Genomic DNA, 16,391 nt, shown 5'->3' on the forward strand with positions numbered 1-16,391 from the left:
CGTTTGACAGAGTGGGTCACGAGTACTTGTTTAAATTGTTAGAGAGGATGGGTTTGCCTGAGAAATTTGTGCGTTTATTGTATGGGTTGTATGAAGGTGCAAGGAGTTGCGTGTTAGTGAATGGGATGGTGAGTGGTGAGTTTGTGGTGGCGTCTGGGGTGCGGCAGGGTTGTCCCCTGTCCCCCATGTTATTTGTCTGCGCCATAGAACCGCTACTGTCCATGATACGCGCTGACAAAGTAATCAAAGGCGTATTTATTCCAGGCTCCAAGGGGTGTGCAATAAAGGTTCTAGCGTACATGGATGATGTGTGTGTGTTGTGTGAGAATATGTGTGATGTGCAGAGAGCGAAGTTGTGTGTAAGTTTATTTTGTGTGGGTACTGGTTTCAAAATTAACTGGCAAAAAAGTGAATTCAAGCCTTTTTTCTTCAATACAAACATCACTGACCCTGACATGCAAAAGGTGTCCGGGGATATCAAAATCCTTGGTATTAAATACAGTGAGGACCTTAAGGGGTTAAAGAATTGGGAGGAACTCCAGTCAAAAATTCAAAGCAAATTCAGCTTCTGGAGGCTACGGGAGCTCACATTCACAGGCAAGTTGCTTGTAATTAAAAGTATAATTCTCCCTATGATCCTGTTCGTGGCTACTGTCTTCCCACCGAATGATATGTTTCTCAAAAAGACATGTAGATTGTTGTTTATTTTTTTCTGGGGCAGTACGGTGGAGAAAGCTAGACGGGAGGTTCTATGCAAATCTAGGAGGCTGGGGGGACAAAACTTCCCAGACCTCTCTGTGTTTATTGGTTTAAACTATGTAAAATTTTTTGTACTTTCATTGCAGAAAAAGACCAAAGCTGCATGCATGGTAAGGTACTTGGCCGGTACAGTAGTAAGGCACTTAAACTGGCCTATTGATTATAAAAATTGCCCATATGCCTTTCACTGCCCTAAGCAGTACACATATGCTGCAGACTTCCTTAAAAAACACCAGTTGGAACATATCCCTATGGTTAGATTTGTGTCTGACAAAAAAAGTCTTTCAAAATTGTGTACCAACCAGGTACAGTGTCCCATACTTGGCCTAACTTCCGCAAAAGCAAAGGAAGTGTGGGATAAAATATATAAATATGACATATCAAATGCGCAGAAAGACGTAATGTGGTTATCGGCTCAAAATGTTTTGCCGGTCAGGTGCTCTCAACATAGGAGGGGCTTGGCGACTTCCGCAAACTGTCCCAGAACCGGATGTGCTGGTGAGGAGGACGTCCACCATCTCTTTTGGGGATGTCAGTATGCGAGGCAAGTATGGAAGAGTGTGAACGGTGTATGTAAGGAAATGACTGGGTTGGAATGTTTGTCAGGAGAGTTTGTGATGTATGGGTTGGTGAAACTAAGAAGCGTCAAAGCACGGGTTCTATGGATCTTTTTGTCCTGTGTAAAAGAGGTTCTGTGGAATAGCAGAAATATTTACGTGTTTAAAAAAGAGGAATTGAGCATAACTGGTTGTCGTAATATGGTCTTGGAAAAGCTTTATTTTCACTATCAGGTGGACGCAAGTAAAAACCTGGATGCGGAAGGGTTCTGGAAGTTCTCCAAATGGAGAAGTCTGTTAACTTGATTTGTTTGTGTTTTTCCTTTCTGTAAACTCTGTTAAAATTAAAATTGCGAAAATAACCCAAATCTGAATGATGAATGGATTGGACTGATAAAGTATTTGCCCAGTACCAATCCATATCTGAGAGATATGGAAAAAAAAAAAAAAAAAAAAAAAAAAAAAAAAAAAAAAAAAAAAAAAAAAAAAAATCTGTTCTTATCAGTTTAATATCTGATACGTCCCCTATCTGGGGACCATATATTAAATGGATTTTTAGAACAGGGAGCTGGAATCGGAGCTTGCTCTGTCCACTCCACGCATTGACCTGGTATTGCATTACTTCCAGGATCGGTGCACCCCTTTCCAATTCAGTTGAAAGAAAGAGACAGAGGACTGACCGACCAACAGAGAAGATTGCTGCACCTGGCAAGCTAGCAAAGAGAAAATTGACAGTTGGACGTGGCCTGATGCTGTGACTGACTCTACCTGAAAGGTACTTCATTAATTATTTTCTTTGATTGATTGATTGATTGATTGATTGATTGCAAATGACATTACTGCTGCAAAGTGTCTGATTTGCTGCCATTTTATTCAATTTTAAATGCATTGAATTCTTTTAAAATTTTTGGGCATAAATTTATTTCTGAACTTGCACTTGACCGGACACTTGAATGGGTGTGGTCAAACGGTGGGAGTGGTTTATGCAGATTCGCAAAATTCGGCAAAATCCGCTGGCGTCACAAGATAACATTTGCACATGTCACTTTGCCTTGCACAAAAGTTTTTCTTTTCTTTTTTTTCACTTTTGGTGGCAGGTAGGGAAAACCTGCACAAGCTAATTGATTTCTACTTCATTAAGGGAAAGGAAAAAAAAACAAAAAAAAAAACAAAATAGGGCTGCAGCAGCATGGTGCACACCTTGAGCGGTGCACAGTGAACACGGAAGGGCGCCAGAACAGGTGCCGAGCGCTTGCCATCGCTTCTCGGCCTTCTGGCTAAGATCAAGTGTAGTATCTGTTCTTATCAGTTTAATATCTGATACGTCCCCTATCTGGGGACCATATATTAAATGGATTTTTAGAACAGGGAGCTGGAATCGGAGCTTGCTCTGTCCACTCCACGCATTGACCTGGTATTGCATTACTTCCAGGATCGGTGCACCCCTTTCCAATTCAGTTGAAAGAAAGAGACAGAGGACTGACCGACCAACAGAGAAGATTGCTGCACCTGGCAAGCTAGCAAAGAGAAAATTGACAGTTGGACGTGGCCTGATGCTGTGACTGACTCTACCTGAAAGGTACTTCATTAATTATTTTCTTTGATTGATTGATTGATTGATTGATTGATTGCAAATGACATTACTGCTGCAAAGTGTCTGATTTGCTGCCATTTTATTCAATTTTAAATGCATTGAATTCTTTTAAAATTTTTGGGCATAAATTTATTTCTGAACTTGCACTTGACCGGACACTTGAATGGGTGTGGTCAAACGGTGGGAGTGGTTTATGCAGATTCGCAAAATTCGGCAAAATCCGCTGGCGTCACAAGATAACATTTGCACATGTCACTTTGCCTTGCACAAAAGTTTTTCTTTTCTTTTTTTTCACTTTTGGTGGCAGGTAGGGAAAACCTGCACAAGCTAATTGATTTCTACTTCATTAAGGGAAAGGAAAAAAAAACAAAAAAAAAAACAAAATAGGGCTGCAGCAGCATGGTGCACACCTTGAGCGGTGCACAGTGAACACGGAAGGGCGCCAGAACAGGTGCCGAGCGCTTGCCATCGCTTCTCGGCCTTCTGGCTAAGATCAAGTGTAGTATCTGTTCTTATCAGTTTAATATCTGATACGTCCCCTATCTGGGGACCATATATTAAATGGATTTTTAGAACAGGGAGCTGGAATCGGAGCTTGCTCTGTCCACTCCACGCATTGACCTGGTATTGCATTACTTCCAGGATCGGTGCACCCCTTTCCAATTCAGTTGAAAGAAAGAGACAGAGGACTGACCGACCAACAGAGAAGATTGCTGCACCTGGCAAGCTAGCAAAGAGAAAATTGACAGTTGGACGTGGCCTGATGCTGTGACTGACTCTACCTGAAAGGTACTTCATTAATTATTTTCTTTGATTGATTGATTGATTGATTGATTGATTGCAAATGACATTACTGCTGCAAAGTGTCTGATTTGCTGCCATTTTATTCAATTTTAAATGCATTGAATTCTTTTAAAATTTTTGGGCATAAATTTATTTCTGAACTTGCACTTGACCGGACACTTGAATGGGTGTGGTCAAACGGTGGGAGTGGTTTATGCAGATTCGCAAAATTCGGCAAAATCCGCTGGCGTCACAAGATAACATTTGCACATGTCACTTTGCCTTGCACAAAAGTTTTTCTTTTCTTTTTTTTCACTTTTGGTGGCAGGTAGGGAAAACCTGCACAAGCTAATTGATTTCTACTTCATTAAGGGAAAGGAAAAAAAAACAAAAAAAAAAACAAAATAGGGCTGCAGCAGCATGGTGCACACCTTGAGCGGTGCACAGTGAACACGGAAGGGCGCCAGAACAGGTGCCGAGCGCTTGCCATCGCTTCTCGGCCTTCTGGCTAAGATCAAGTGTAGTATCTGTTCTTATCAGTTTAATATCTGATACGTCCCCTATCTGGGGACCATATATTAAATGGATTTTTAGAACAGGGAGCTGGAATCGGAGCTTGCTCTGTCCACTCCACGCATTGACCTGGTATTGCATTACTTCCAGGATCGGTGCACCCCTTTCCAATTCAGTTGAAAGAAAGAGACAGAGGACTGACCGACCAACAGAGAAGATTGCTGCACCTGGCAAGCTAGCAAAGAGAAAATTGACAGTTGGACGTGGCCTGATGCTGTGACTGACTCTACCTGAAAGGTACTTCATTAATTATTTTCTTTGATTGATTGATTGATTGATTGATTGATTGCAAATGACATTACTGCTGCAAAGTGTCTGATTTGCTGCCATTTTATTCAATTTTAAATGCATTGAATTCTTTTAAAATTTTTGGGCATAAATTTATTTCTGAACTTGCACTTGACCGGACACTTGAATGGGTGTGGTCAAACGGTGGGAGTGGTTTATGCAGATTCGCAAAATTCGGCAAAATCCGCTGGCGTCACAAGATAACATTTGCACATGTCACTTTGCCTTGCACAAAAGTTTTTCTTTTCTTTTTTTTCACTTTTGGTGGCAGGTAGGGAAAACCTGCACAAGCTAATTGATTTCTACTTCATTAAGGGAAAGGAAAAAAAAACAAAAAAAAAAACAAAATAGGGCTGCAGCAGCATGGTGCACACCTTGAGCGGTGCACAGTGAACACGGAAGGGCGCCAGAACAGGTGCCGAGCGCTTGCCATCGCTTCTCGGCCTTCTGGCTAAGATCAAGTGTAGTATCTGTTCTTATCAGTTTAATATCTGATACGTCCCCTATCTGGGGACCATATATTAAATGGATTTTTAGAACAGGGAGCTGGAATCGGAGCTTGCTCTGTCCACTCCACGCATTGACCTGGTATTGCATTACTTCCAGGATCGGTGCACCCCTTTCCAATTCAGTTGAAAGAAAGAGACAGAGGACTGACCGACCAACAGAGAAGATTGCTGCACCTGGCAAGCTAGCAAAGAGAAAATTGACAGTTGGACGTGGCCTGATGCTGTGACTGACTCTACCTGAAAGGTACTTCATTAATTATTTTCTTTGATTGATTGATTGATTGATTGATTGATTGCAAATGACATTACTGCTGCAAAGTGTCTGATTTGCTGCCATTTTATTCAATTTTAAATGCATTGAATTCTTTTAAAATTTTTGGGCATAAATTTATTTCTGAACTTGCACTTGACCGGACACTTGAATGGGTGTGGTCAAACGGTGGGAGTGGTTTATGCAGATTCGCAAAATTCGGCAAAATCCGCTGGCGTCACAAGATAACATTTGCACATGTCACTTTGCCTTGCACAAAAGTTTTTCTTTTCTTTTTTTTCACTTTTGGTGGCAGGTAGGGAAAACCTGCACAAGCTAATTGATTTCTACTTCATTAAGGGAAAGGAAAAAAAAACAAAAAAAAAAACAAAATAGGGCTGCAGCAGCATGGTGCACACCTTGAGCGGTGCACAGTGAACACGGAAGGGCGCCAGAACAGGTGCCGAGCGCTTGCCATCGCTTCTCGGCCTTCTGGCTAAGATCAAGTGTAGTATCTGTTCTTATCAGTTTAATATCTGATACGTCCCCTATCTGGGGACCATATATTAAATGGATTTTTAGAACAGGGAGCTGGAATCGGAGCTTGCTCTGTCCACTCCACGCATTGACCTGGTATTGCATTACTTCCAGGATCGGTGCACCCCTTTCCAATTCAGTTGAAAGAAAGAGACAGAGGACTGACCGACCAACAGAGAAGATTGCTGCACCTGGCAAGCTAGCAAAGAGAAAATTGACAGTTGGACGTGGCCTGATGCTGTGACTGACTCTACCTGAAAGGTACTTCATTAATTATTTTCTTTGATTGATTGATTGATTGATTGATTGATTGCAAATGACATTACTGCTGCAAAGTGTCTGATTTGCTGCCATTTTATTCAATTTTAAATGCATTGAATTCTTTTAAAATTTTTGGGCATAAATTTATTTCTGAACTTGCACTTGACCGGACACTTGAATGGGTGTGGTCAAACGGTGGGAGTGGTTTATGCAGATTCGCAAAATTCGGCAAAATCCGCTGGCGTCACAAGATAACATTTGCACATGTCACTTTGCCTTGCACAAAAGTTTTTCTTTTCTTTTTTTTCACTTTTGGTGGCAGGTAGGGAAAACCTGCACAAGCTAATTGATTTCTACTTCATTAAGGGAAAGGAAAAAAAAACAAAAAAAAAAACAAAATAGGGCTGCAGCAGCATGGTGCACACCTTGAGCGGTGCACAGTGAACACGGAAGGGCGCCAGAACAGGTGCCGAGCGCTTGCCATCGCTTCTCGGCCTTCTGGCAAAGATCAAGTGATTTGTCTGTTCAGTGGCAAGTTATTTGGTCCAAGTCAGTGCGACAGGCCCTCTTAGGTACCCTCCCCCTCGGCCTGGTGGGATCGTCCGGGTTCATTGCCCGGACTTCACCCACCTGCTGCTATAGGGGGGGAGGATTAGTCCTGAGAGGAACGAGGAGGGATCCCCCAGTGAGCTCTCTTTTGAGTCCTTAGTGGCTAAAGAGAAACATTTTGTTGCGTTGGTTGCGGTAACCGGTTGCGGACATGGACAGGCCTTTTAAACAAGTGCCTGAATATGTCCGCATCCCAAATTCCCTGAGGATCCACCTCAGTGGAGCTGAGACTGGAGGCCGTCCAGTTGTTTTTGTGGTAGAAAAGGTGTTGGAGGGCGTCCTCCAAGTACATAGGCGTAATGTCCTGGCCATGCAGGACTACCAGAAAAGAGGGGACTATGACATTACTTTTAATGGCCCGGAATATTACAAAACTGCCTTAGGCATGGCCCGTTTACACCGCCAGAAATTAGCTGATATGGGCGTTGATGTGCTACTGCACCATGGCGAGAGAACCATACTAACTCTTAAAATGTACTCCCCATTAGTGCCTGATGATGTAGTAATAAGGTTTGTTAAATTCTTTTTTCTAGACGTGGAATTCCTTGGATCCGTCGAAAATGAATGCGGCATATGGTGCGTCAAGTGGCGGTTCTCAGTCAATTTAAAGATGGGCGAGGATGGACGACCACTACTCCCACCCGCCCGGTTCCGACTCGGTACGGTGAATGGCGACCTCTTTTATAAGGGGATGCAGCCCTTCTGCAGGAGCTGTGGGAAGTACGGCCACACCAAAGAAAGCTGCAATGTTACCTGTCGAAATTGCGGCGGCACTGACCACCAGATGAAGAACTGTGAAAGCGACAGGCGCTGCAATTTCTGCCAGCAGGTGGGACACCTGTACAGGGAATGCCCCCACAACAAATGTGCCGGAGATGACACGTCAGCTGAGCCTGGCCCGGAGGGAGAGGAAAAGGAGGAGGAGAGGAAGGAAGAGTCACCAATGGAGACCACAGGTGAAGAACCAGAGGTGCCCCCGGCCCCCCCAGAGGTACCGCCTGATCCCCCGGAGACCCCACCGGCCCGCCAGGAGGGGGAGCAAATGGAGACTGCTGGAACAGAGTCTGCCGAGTTGGTGAGCATGGTCATTGCAGATACCCCGAGGGTAGGGACCAGGATTGTATTTGAGGAGGGCGAAGCTGTAGACCTGGGGCCAAAAAAACTCAAAAAGTCTGCCTCGCAGGGTACTAAGGGTGCTGGGAAGACCCATAGTGGCAGCGGGCCTAAGAGGTCGGAAAGCCAGCCAGCGCCCGACTCAGGGTCCAAGTCCGGGTCAAAGAGAGGGATAGGTATGGGCATTCTCAGAGATCCTAGGTTCCATTACGGGGATGAGGGGGTGGTGTCGCCCAGGGGAGTGGGCGTGTCGGGTGAGACTGGTGTGCCCGCCCCAGGTGATGCTGTCCCTGACCCGTACGAAATGGTAAACACACCGCCATGTGCGCAGCCCCCCCCTCCCGTAGATCAGCCGGGTGAAAGCCCGAGGGAGGAAGGGGGGTCCCCGGGTAGACCACCTGACTCATACGAAATGGATCTGAATGCCCAGTCCCTGGAGGCCCTAGTGGACCTGTGGCCAAACATTGACGCGAGATCCCGTAGCGGGGTTATCTGCGGTTTTGACGATGCTAGCTCCCTCTCCTTTTCCCCCAGGTCTGACCTGAGTGGGGAAGATTGCCAGATAGTGAGGCGGGCTGGTGGGTCAGAAGATTAGCATACAGAAACCAGGAAGTCTTCCTTGGGATGAAGTATCGTTGTTTTTTTCGTGTGAACTATAACCTCTCCTTCTCTCCTCATGGCAGTCCTGAAGGGCATTACACTAAATATAAGGAGCGCCAGCAGCAGAAGGAGGCGTGCGGCTTTAATGAATTATCTTTCACTTTTATCGGCATCAGTGTTTTTCCTGCAGGAGTGCAGCATCCCCCACCGTTCAAACTACGAAATCTACGAAAGAGACTGGATCTATGGTTCGTCTGCGTGGTCCGGGTCTAACGAGCCCGGATCCGCCGGGGTCGCCATTCTTTTTAGGGGAAACATTCAAATTGATTTTATCCAAGAAATTTTACCTGGTAGGATTTTATTGGTTAAAGCTTTTATTGACGGCACTAGATGGCAGTTTTTAAATTTTTATGCTTCCCCCAACAGAGACGACAGGGCAAGGATGATGGAGGTATTACAACTGCATATAAATTCTGCTGAACCCCTCATCCTTGCCGGGGATTTTAACACCGTCCTCAAGGGTGAGCGCCGGCTGACAAGCAGCAATAGTCGCAACTACGATAAAACCTCCGGTATGCTCAAAAACATAATCATTGACAATAATTTAACAGACGTGTACAAAACTTGTAACAGGGGCATACCGGAGGAAGCCGGCGCCACCTGGAGCAACGCAACCTGTAGTTCTAGAATCGATTTTGTTTTATGCTCTGAGGACGTACTGCCATCTAGTTGCGAGGTTTTAGCCAATGTTTTTTCTGACCATAAAATGATATGTTTTACTGTGAATCTTAATAATAATCATTTTAGAGGTTTTAGGTCTTGGAAATTGAATGTTTCCCTGCTAGACGATCCACGGGTGGCAGAAGATTTTAAAAGGTTTTATGCGGTCTGCAGGCGGCAAAGAAATCCCCAGTCCTCCATCGTAGCCTGGTGGGAAGACACAAAAAAGAAAATTCGTAAGTTTTTTATCAAATGGGGAAAAAAGATCGCAAAGGAAAACAGGGCTTTTTATGACAATTTAAACACCCGCTTGCAGACCTTTTACTATTTTAAAAACCATGGCCTTGATATGGAACACGAGATTTTAATTCTGAAGGAAGAAATTAGAAAATGTCTGGAAAAGAAAGGGAAGGAGATTATCTTCCGCTCCCGTATTAAGCACATAGAACAAAATGAAACGTGTTCCAGATATTTTTTTAAAAAGGCAAACGGTAAAAAAGAGTGCATCTCTGAAATTGATGGTGAATCTAATATCCAAAATATTTTAAAAAAGGTACATGGTTTTTATTCTAACCTTTTTAGTGCTAAGCCCGTGGATCAGTCTTTTTTAGATGACTCACTGAAAGAAATTACAGCAGTTTTAGACCCTGTCTCACAAAACTTTTTATCCCGAGAGCCCAATGAGAGGGAAATTTTAGACGTTATTAAAAGTTTTAAGACGGGGAAGGTGCCCGGACTGGATGGTATGCCTGTCGAATTTTATGTAAAGTTTTATGAAGTTTTAAAGGATGACCTTTTTACTTTGTTTTTAGAGGTTTTTAGATCCAAGCAGATCCCGGGGTCCTGGAAAAGAGGTGTGGTAACTTTGATATATAAAAAAGGAGAAAAAAGTGATTTAAAAAATTGGAGGCCAATCACACTCCTAAACACGGATTATAAAATCATGGCCAAGCTGTGTGCTACCCGCTTCAAAAACATCGCCGCTAAAATAATTCACGGAAACCAGGTATGTGCAATCCCGGGGCGCAACATCTGGGAGAACCTTAATTTAATAAAGGACGTGATAGAGGATACTAAGAGCCGCAGAGGTCATTTGGCAATACTTTCCATAGACTTTGAAAAAGCCTTCGACAGAGTGTCGCATTTTTATCTGTTTAAGGTTTTAGAGAAGATGGGCATACCTGAAGGTTTTTTATTATCGCTACGGGCTTTTTATGACTGTTGTACTAGCCAAGTTTTAATCAATGGTTTTAAAACAGAGGAATTTTTTTTAGAATCAGGGGTAAAACAGGGGTGTCCCTTGTCCCCACTGCTTTTTATTTGTGCGTTAGAGCCTCTTTTAAGTGTAATACGCAAAGACAAGCAGATCCATGGCGTCCCCCTCCCAGGGGGGGCGGGGGTCGAGGCTAAAGCAGTGGGGTACATGGACGATGTCGCGATTTTATGCAGGGACACCCCTTCGCTTTTAAAAACATTAAGACAAATCGAGTTTTATTGCTGTGCCTCTGGTTTTAAGGTTAATTTTAACAAGAGCTCTGTTTTAGAAATTGGGAGAGGAATGGATTTTAAAGATGTACCCGTCCCAGTTTTAGAGTCAATAACCATTTTAGGCATTTCTTTCAGTGAGTCTAATAATGGCGTGACAAGTTGGAACATGGTGGCGGACAAGGTAAATGCTAAGCTGTGTCTCTGGAAATTGAGGAATCTGTCCATGGAGGGTAAAGTGCTGGTTTTAAAGATGATTATTTTACCGATTTTACTCTATTTAAGCATGGTGTTCCCTCCCCCCACAAATATGCTTAAAAAAATCACGAAAAACTGTTACACGTTCTTTTGGAACTCCCCTATGGAGAAATTAAAACGAAGTGAAGTGATGAAGTCCAAAAAGAACGGGGGGAGGGATTTTCCCGATTTTAGCAGATTCCTTTTATTAAAATATTTTTGCTACGTTTTTAACACTCTTTTTAAAAGCAACCATTGGTCATATTTTACTCGTTATTATCTAGGTTTTTTTATGCGGAGATTTAAGTGGTTCGATATTGTTTTAACAGCCCCTTACTCTTTTAAATTAGTCCCGCACTATGTGATAATAGAAAAAATTGTGTTTTTATATGACTTAAAAAGTAAGAGTGTTGAACTTCTTAAGAATAGCAAAAAGTTAATCGCAGATTTTAAAAGCAAAGAGATCGTGTGTAAGATTGGTAACCTCAGTGAGCAAAAGAGCAAAACCGCGTGGATTTTAATTAACGCTTCTTATCTTTTTAACCCACAGAGAGACCTCGCCTGGAGTTGCGCCCAGATGTGCCTTCCATGCCGGGCGTTCCAATACCGGAGGGGCTATGCGAGGTCCGCCGTCTGTCCCAGGACTGGATGTAGGAGAGATGAAACAATACAACACCTCCTTTGGGACTGCAGTTTCGCGCAAGACTTCTGGAAGCTGTTTTTTCCACTCTTAAAGAAGATGGCGGACCTCCAGATTTTAACCCTTGAAACTATTTTATATGGACTATTCAGATGCCCCTCCCAAAGACATCAGGCGACGGCGTGGAAGGCCATCAACACAGCAAAGGGCGCACTCTGGGCGGCGAGAAACATTTTAGTCTTTAAACATGAACTTTTAACTACACGCGACGTTTTAAATCTGTGTTTTAGTGGAATGTATTTATATTATGTTTTAGACAAAAAACAGAACGCTCCTGCAATAAAATTATGGCATTATGAGGAGTGGAGAACAGCTACTTGACGTCACCATGTGTCCAACTTATGTACCGAGTCGGAATCTTTTAATGAACTGTGATATGATATTTTATGCATTTCTGTGACTGAGACGTGTAAACTTGTATATTTATGTTATTTTATGTTAAATTATGTGATTATTTGTATACATGAATAATCATAAAAATGTATGTTACTTGACTTTTTTGCTTAATAAAAATGGCCCTTAGTGGCTAGTAAATCAAAAAATCTGTTCTTATCAGTTTAATATCTGATACGTCCCCTATCTGGGGACCATATATTAAATGGATTTTTAGAACAGGGAGCTGGAATCGGAGCTTGCTCTGTCCACTCCACGCATTGACCTGGTATTGCATTACTTCCAGGATCGGTGCACCCCTTTCCAATTCAGTTGAAAGAAAGAGACAGAGGACTGACCGACCAACAGAGAAGATTGCTGCACCTGGCAAGCTAGCAAAGAGAAAATTGACAGTTGGACGTGGCCTGATGCTGTGACTGACTCTACCTGAAAGGTACTTCATTAATTATTTTCTTTGATTGATTGATTGATTGATTGATTGATTGCAAATGACATTACTGCTGCAAAGTGTCTGATTTGCTGCCATTTTATTCAATTTTAAATGCATTGAATTCTTTTAAAATTTTTGGGCATAAATTTATTTCTGAACTTGCACTTGACCGGACACTTGAATGGGTGTGGTCAAACGGTGGGAGTGGTTTATGCAGATTCGCAAAATTCGGCAAAATCCGCTGGCGTCACAAGATAACATTTGCACATGTCACTTTGCCTTGCACAAAAGTTTTTCTTTTCTTTTTTTTCACTTTTGGTGGCAGGTAGGGAAAACCTGCACAAGCTAATTGATTTCTACTTCATTAAGGGAAAGGAAAAAAAAACAAAAAAAAAAACAAAATAGGGCTGCAGCAGCATGGTGCACACCTTGAGCGGTGCACAGTGAACACGGAAGGGCGCCAGAACAGGTGCCGAGCGCTTGCCATCGCTTCTCGGCCTTCTGGCTAAGATCAAGTGTAGTATCTGTTCTTATCAGTTTAATATCTGATACGTCCCCTATCTGGGGACCATATATTAAATGGATTTTTAGAACAGGGAGCTGGAATCGGAGCTTGCTCTGTCCACTCCACGCATTGACCTGGTATTGCATTACTTCCAGGATCGGTGCACCCCTTTCCAATTCAGTTGAAAGAAAGAGACAGAGGACTGACCGACCAACAGAGAAGATTGCTGCACCTGGCAAGCTAGCAAAGAGAAAATTGACAGTTGGACGTGGCCTGATGCTGTGACTGACTCTACCTGAAAGGTACTTCATTAATTATTTTCTTTGATTGATTGATTGATTGATTGATTGATTGCAAATGACATTACTGCTGCAAAGTGTCTGATTTGCTGCCATTTTATTCAATTTTAAATGCATTGAATTCTTTTAAAATTTTTGGGCATAAATTTATTTCTGAACTTGCACTTGACCGGACACTTGAATGGGTGTGGTCAAACGGTGGGAGTGGTTTATGCAGATTCGCAAAATTCGGCAAAATCCGCTGGCGTCACAAGATAACATTTGCACATGTCACTTTGCCTTGCACAAAAGTTTTTCTTTTCTTTTTTTTCACTTTTGGTGGCAGGTAGGGAAAACCTGCACAAGCTAATTGATTTCTACTTCATTAAGGGAAAGGAAAAAAAAACAAAAAAAAAAACAAAATAGGGCTGCAGCAGCATGGTGCACACCTTGAGCGGTGCACAGTGAACACGGAAGGGCGCCAGAACAGGTGCCGAGCGCTTGCCATCGCTTCTCGGCCTTCTGGCTAAGATCAAGTGTAGTATCTGTTCTTATCAGTTTAATATCTGATACGTCCCCTATCTGGGGACCATATATTAAATGGATTTTTAGAACAGGGAGCTGGAATCGGAGCTTGCTCTGTCCACTCCACGCATTGACCTGGTATTGCATTACTTCCAGGATCGGTGCACCCCTTTCCAATTCAGTTGAAAGAAAGAGACAGAGGACTGACCGACCAACAGAGAAGATTGCTGCACCTGGCAAGCTAGCAAAGAGAAAATTGACAGTTGGACGTGGCCTGATGCTGTGACTGACTCTACCTGAAAGGTACTTCATTAATTATTTTCTTTGATTGATTGATTGATTGATTGATTGATTGCAAATGACATTACTGCTGCAAAGTGTCTGATTTGCTGCCATTTTATTCAATTTTAAATGCATTGAATTCTTTTAAAATTTTTGGGCATAAATTTATTTCTGAACTTGCACTTGACCGGACACTTGAATGGGTGTGGTCAAACGGTGGGAGTGGTTTATGCAGATTCGCAAAATTCGGCAAAATCCGCTGGCGTCACAAGATAACATTTGCACATGTCACTTTGCCTTGCACAAAAGTTTTTCTTTTCTTTTTTTTCACTTTTGGTGGCAGGTAGGGAAAACCTGCACAAGCTAATTGATTTCTACTTCATTAAGGGAAAGGAAAAAAAAACAAAAAAAAAAACAAAATAGGGCTGCAGCAGCATGGTGCACACCTTGAGCGGTGCACAGTGAACACGGAAGGGCGCCAGAACAGGTGCCGAGCGCTTGCCATCGCTTCTCGGCCTTCTGGCTAAGATCAAGTGTAGTATCTGTTCTTATCAGTTTAATATCTGATACGTCCCCTATCTGGGGACCATATATTAAATGGATTTTTAGAACAGGGAGCTGGAATCGGAGCTTGCTCTGTCCACTCCACGCATTGACCTGGTATTGCATTACTTCCAGGATCGGTGCACCCCTTTCCAATTCAGTTGAAAGAAAGAGACAGAGGACTGACCGACCAACAGAGAAGATTGCTGCACCTGGCAAGCTAGCAAAGAGAAAATTGACAGTTGGACGTGGCCTGATGCTGTGACTGACTCTACCTGAAAGGTACTTCATTAATTATTTTCTTTGATTGATTGATTGATTGATTGATTGATTGCAAATGACATTACTGCTGCAAAGTGTCTGATTTGCTGCCATTTTATTCAATTTTAAATGCATTGAATTCTTTTAAAATTTTTGGGCATAAATTTATTTCTGAACTTGCACTTGACCGGACACTTGAATGGGTGTGGTCAAACGGTGGGAGTGGTTTATGCAGATTCGCAAAATTCGGCAAAATCCGCTGGCGTCACAAGATAACATTTGCACATGTCACTTTGCCTTGCACAAAAGTTTTTCTTTTCTTTTTTTTCACTTTTGGTGGCAGGTAGGGAAAACCTGCACAAGCTAATTGATTTCTACTTCATTAAGGGAAAGGAAAAAAAAACAAAAAAAAAAACAAAATAGGGCTGCAGCAGCATGGTGCACACCTTGAGCGGTGCACAGTGAACACGGAAGGGCGCCAGAACAGGTGCCGAGCGCTTGCCATCGCTTCTCGGCCTTCTGGCTAAGATCAAGTGTAGTATCTGTTCTTATCAGTTTAATATCTGATACGTCCCCTATCTGGGGACCATATATTAAATGGATTTTTAGAACAGGGAGCTGGAATCGGAGCTTGCTCTGTCCACTCCACGCATTGACCTGGTATTGCATTACTTCCAGGATCGGTGCACCCCTTTCCAATTCAGTTGAAAGAAAGAGACAGAGGACTGACCGACCAACAGAGAAGATTGCTGCACCTGGCAAGCTAGCAAAGAGAAAATTGACAGTTGGACGTGGCCTGATGCTGTGACTGACTCTACCTGAAAGGTACTTCATTAATTATTTTCTTTGATTGATTGATTGATTGATTGATTGATTGCAAATGACATTACTGCTGCAAAGTGTCTGATTTGCTGCCATTTTATTCAATTTTAAATGCATTGAATTCTTTTAAAATTTTTGGGCATAAATTTATTTCTGAACTTGCACTTGACCGGACACTTGAATGGGTGTGGTCAAACGGTGGGAGTGGTTTATGCAGATTCGCAAAATTCGGCAAAATCCGCTGGCGTCACAAGATAACATTTGCACATGTCACTTTGCCTTGCACAAAAGTTTTTCTTTTCTTTTTTTTCACTTTTGGTGGCAGGTAGGGAAAACCTGCACAAGCTAATTGATTTCTACTTCATTAAGGGAAAGGAAAAAAAAACAAAAAAAAAAACAAAATAGGGCTGCAGCAGCATGGTGCACACCTTGAGCGGTGCACAGTGAACACGGAAGGGCGCCAGAACAGGTGCCGAGCGCTTGCCATCGCTTCTCGGCCTTCTGGCTAAGATCAAGTGTAGTATCTGTTCTTATCAGTTTAATATCTGATACGTCCCCTATCTGGGGACCATATATTAAATGGATTTTTAGAACAGGGAGCTGGAATCGGAGCTTGCTCTGTCCACTCCACGCATTGACCTGGTATTGCATTACTTCCAGGATCGGTGCACCCCTTTCCAATTCAGTTGAAAGAAAGAGACAGAGGACTGACCGACCAACAGAGAAGATTGCTGCACCTGGCAAGCTAGCAAAGAGAAAATTGACAGTTGGACGTGG

At 42.9% G+C, this 16,391-nt stretch overlaps 10 non-coding genes and 2 pseudogenes across 10 annotated transcripts; all 12 read left to right on the forward strand.

The window, feature by feature from the left end:
* Nucleotides 1–1,789: 1,789 nt before the first annotated feature.
* LOC142187154 (U2 spliceosomal RNA) lies at nucleotides 1,790–1,960 on the forward strand (annotated as a pseudogene).
* Nucleotides 1,961–2,573: 613 nt separating this feature from the next.
* Nucleotides 2,574–2,764, forward strand: LOC142187108 (U2 spliceosomal RNA). The gene has a single exon (XR_012712475.1). It is a non-coding gene; the product is annotated as a U2 spliceosomal RNA (small nuclear RNA).
* A 613-nt stretch (nucleotides 2,765–3,377) lies between these two features.
* Nucleotides 3,378–3,568, forward strand: LOC142187109 (U2 spliceosomal RNA). The gene has a single exon (XR_012712476.1). It is a non-coding gene; the product is annotated as a U2 spliceosomal RNA (small nuclear RNA).
* A 613-nt stretch (nucleotides 3,569–4,181) lies between these two features.
* Nucleotides 4,182–4,372, forward strand: LOC142187110 (U2 spliceosomal RNA). The gene has a single exon (XR_012712477.1). It is a non-coding gene; the product is annotated as a U2 spliceosomal RNA (small nuclear RNA).
* A 613-nt stretch (nucleotides 4,373–4,985) lies between these two features.
* On the forward strand, nucleotides 4,986–5,176 carry LOC142187111 (U2 spliceosomal RNA). The gene has a single exon (XR_012712478.1). It is a non-coding gene; the product is annotated as a U2 spliceosomal RNA (small nuclear RNA).
* Nucleotides 5,177–5,789: 613 nt separating this feature from the next.
* LOC142187112 (U2 spliceosomal RNA) lies at nucleotides 5,790–5,980 on the forward strand. Its single transcript, XR_012712479.1, has one exon. It is a non-coding gene; the product is annotated as a U2 spliceosomal RNA (small nuclear RNA).
* A 6,085-nt stretch (nucleotides 5,981–12,065) lies between these two features.
* Nucleotides 12,066–12,270, forward strand: LOC142187122 (U2 spliceosomal RNA; annotated as a pseudogene).
* Nucleotides 12,271–12,883: 613 nt separating this feature from the next.
* LOC142187113 (U2 spliceosomal RNA) lies at nucleotides 12,884–13,074 on the forward strand. The gene has a single exon (XR_012712480.1). It is a non-coding gene; the product is annotated as a U2 spliceosomal RNA (small nuclear RNA).
* Nucleotides 13,075–13,687: 613 nt separating this feature from the next.
* LOC142187114 (U2 spliceosomal RNA) lies at nucleotides 13,688–13,878 on the forward strand. Its single transcript, XR_012712481.1, has one exon. It is a non-coding gene; the product is annotated as a U2 spliceosomal RNA (small nuclear RNA).
* A 613-nt stretch (nucleotides 13,879–14,491) lies between these two features.
* LOC142187115 (U2 spliceosomal RNA) lies at nucleotides 14,492–14,682 on the forward strand. Its single transcript, XR_012712482.1, has one exon. It is a non-coding gene; the product is annotated as a U2 spliceosomal RNA (small nuclear RNA).
* A 613-nt stretch (nucleotides 14,683–15,295) lies between these two features.
* On the forward strand, nucleotides 15,296–15,486 carry LOC142187116 (U2 spliceosomal RNA). The gene has a single exon (XR_012712483.1). It is a non-coding gene; the product is annotated as a U2 spliceosomal RNA (small nuclear RNA).
* Nucleotides 15,487–16,099: 613 nt separating this feature from the next.
* On the forward strand, nucleotides 16,100–16,290 carry LOC142187117 (U2 spliceosomal RNA). Its single transcript, XR_012712484.1, has one exon. It is a non-coding gene; the product is annotated as a U2 spliceosomal RNA (small nuclear RNA).
* Nucleotides 16,291–16,391: the final 101 nt, after the last annotated feature.

Source organism: Leptodactylus fuscus, unplaced genomic scaffold (genome assembly GCF_031893055.1).
Source record: "Leptodactylus fuscus isolate aLepFus1 unplaced genomic scaffold, aLepFus1.hap2 HAP2_SCAFFOLD_134, whole genome shotgun sequence".
In the NCBI taxonomy this organism is placed as follows: domain Eukaryota; kingdom Metazoa; phylum Chordata; class Amphibia; order Anura; family Leptodactylidae; genus Leptodactylus; species Leptodactylus fuscus.